General features: G+C 37.4%; 1 pseudogene; it reads left to right on the top strand.

The window, feature by feature from the left end:
• Positions 1 to 1619: 1619 nt before the first annotated feature.
• LOC100469269 lies at positions 1620 to 2254 on the top strand (annotated as a pseudogene).
• Positions 2255 to 2906: the final 652 nt, after the last annotated feature.

Genomic DNA, 2906 nt, shown 5'->3' with positions numbered 1-2906 from the left:
ATCTGTCTTAAAGGGATCCTGAGCGTCATAGTCTAAATTCTATTGTGTATTAATCTCATGGCCATTTTTGATCAAACAGTCATTCTGATTCTCAGTTCCTTCATTTGTAAAATGAAGATATTAACCCCGCATTATCTGATATGCACAATTATTGGAAATCATTAAGATCATCACAGATTCAAATTAAGTGTTATGTGAACCTGAAGTTTTGATTATTTTTTCAGCTTCCTGAGCAACAAAGGACATTTTAATAAACACTTATTGTGGAATTTGCTTGGCCCACCTCTTGTGCCAACTAAGCCCCCAAATTATATTCAGCAGAGTATAGTGGTTAATACATAGTCTCTGGAAACAGTCTTCATTACAATACAAGCTCCATCACTTAAAAACTGTGTAATTTTGGACATTTTGCCTACTGCATCTGTGTTTCAGTTTTGTGTTTGTTTGTTTTTTAGAGAGAGAAAGAGTGTGTGAACAGAGGCAGGGAGGGGCAGAGGGAGGAGAGAAGAATCCCAAGCAGGCTCCATGCCCAGCATGGAGCCCCACACAGGGCTCAATCCTACAACCCTGAGATCATGACCTGAGCCGAAATCAAGAGTTGGATGCTTAACCAACTGAGCCACCCAGGTGCCCCTGTTTCAGTTTCTTTATATGTAAAATAGTATAATAGTAAAGAGATTCTAGATCATTGAGAGGCTTACACAAGATAACACATAGAAAGTGCTTAGAACAGTGCCTAGTACACAGTTGTCAACAAATGCTAGCTGTTATTACCTGGTCACTGTGTTTTCCTTCTCCAATTCTACTTCAAGAAAAGAGATGACAAGATGAGATGTGGACATTCAAATACTTTGGACCATTCAAAACTCCATATCTCTTTCTTTCTCTCTCTCTCTCTCTCATACATTCACACACATGAGCACATGATTAAGAACTTCATCTGAGAATGAGAGGCTGAGAGTTGAGAGCTGACACATGTCAGCAGAGTTCTCGCTGGAAGTTCAAAAAGTCCTACGGTTGAGATCAGAAGCTCCCACAACCAGAGCAAAAAGATGTAATTTTTCCCTTGGCTTCAATTAGATTCCCGTAGTATGATTTGAATAAATTCTGTATTAGGACCGTGCTTAAGCTAGCTCTTTGCTCTTACTGAGAACTAAAGGAAACAATTCCTAGATTGTACATGTTATTTAACTGATTCAATAATCTCTGTGTATAGTTCAGGGTACAATATACAGTTATATGGCAGTACTTTTTCATCATGAGCTATTAATTAGTTTGATATGGAATAGATGCTTCTAAAATGTCCAAGTTAGAGCTACATTCTACTTAAAAAATAATAAAAACACTTGCCTTCTAGAAAACCAGCCAGAGTAACTGGTGAAATAAAAGAAAAAACAAGGAACAAGATCATAGTTTTTTGGTTTTATTCATTATGAAGGTAATTTAATTAAAATTTTACAACGAGCAATTCTCAAGAGTGAAGAGAGTGAGGAGGCTGTGTCTGGCTCCCACTCTCACAGCCATTGCAGTGTATTGAGCTCCACAGAGACAGTAACAGAGCAAGCGAGAGCCAGATGGCACTGGGTGACTTTGTACCTCACAGAGGAAAATAATTAAACATGGGCAAAAGAGATCCTAAGAAGCTGAGAGGCAAAATGTCATTCTATGCATTCTCTGTGAAAACTTGCTGACAGGAGCACAAGAAGAAGCACCCAGATGCTTCAGTCAGCTTCTCAGAGTTTTCTAAGAAGTGCTCAGAGAAGTGGAAGACCATGTTTGCTAAAGATAAAAGAAACTTGGAAGGCATGACAAAGGTGGACAAGACTGGTTATGAAAGAGGAATGAAAGCTTATATCCCCCCTACAGGGAAAACGAAAAAAAAAAAAAAGTTTAAGGGTCCCAGTGCACCCAAGAGGCATCCTTCAGCCATTTTGTTTTGTGCTGAGTATTACCCCCAAATCACGGGAGAATATTCCAGCCTATATATTGGTGATATTGCAAAGAAACTGGGAGAAAGGTGGAATAACATCGCCATGGATGATAAGAAGCATTATGACTAGAATGCTGCTAGGTTGAAGGAAAAATATGAAAAGGATATCACTCATACTGAGCCAAAGGAAAGCCTGATGTGGCAAAAAAGGGAGTCATCCAGACTGACAAAAGCAAGGACAAGAAGGAAGAGGAAAAGAAGAAAGATGAAGAGGATGATGAAGAGGAAGATGAAGATAAAGAACAGGAGGAGGAGGATGAATAAGTTGGTTCTAATGCAGTTTTTCTTTTGTCTATAAAGCATTTAACCCCTCTGTACACAACTCACTCCTTTTTAAACGCTACAGAATCGGGGTTTTTTTTTTTTTTTTTTTGTATAGTTAATATACAACCAAATGTGTCCTTAGACAGCCCTGTCCTGGTGGTGTTTTGAATGGCCACTAACCTCGCCTGGTACAGTGTGGAGTTTGTACATTGGTGTGGAGATTTAAAGCAGGTCTTGTTAGTGCACAGCACAAATGAGTTATATATAGGGATGGCAGTTTTTCCATCTTCAGCTGTCTCTGATGCAGCTTGCATGAAATAATTGTTCTTCTGTTAACTGAATACCACTGTGTAATTGCAAAAAAAAAAAAAAAAGGTTGCAGCTGTTTGTTGGCACTCCGAGTGCTTCTAAGTAAATACAACTTTTGTATTAAAGAAATAAATAAAATGAGCAATTCTCTCAAAAAGAATCAAATACCAAATCTGACTCAAAATTTTTAAAGTTTAGACTTGAGATTATATATTTTGCATGGAAATTTAGGTTTTTAATTTTTTCTGGAAAAAATGGCTATTTACTTTTTTGATTCAAATAACTTCGTTTTAATTTATTGATAATTTCTTTTCCATTAGACATAATGTTAGTGTTATGGTAT

This window comes from Ailuropoda melanoleuca, chromosome 11 (genome assembly GCF_002007445.2).
Source record: "Ailuropoda melanoleuca isolate Jingjing chromosome 11, ASM200744v2, whole genome shotgun sequence".
NCBI lineage: Eukaryota > Metazoa > Chordata > Mammalia > Carnivora > Ursidae > Ailuropoda > Ailuropoda melanoleuca.
The sequence above is the reverse complement of the archived record's forward strand: the minus strand, read 5'-3'. Positions and strand labels throughout refer to the sequence as shown.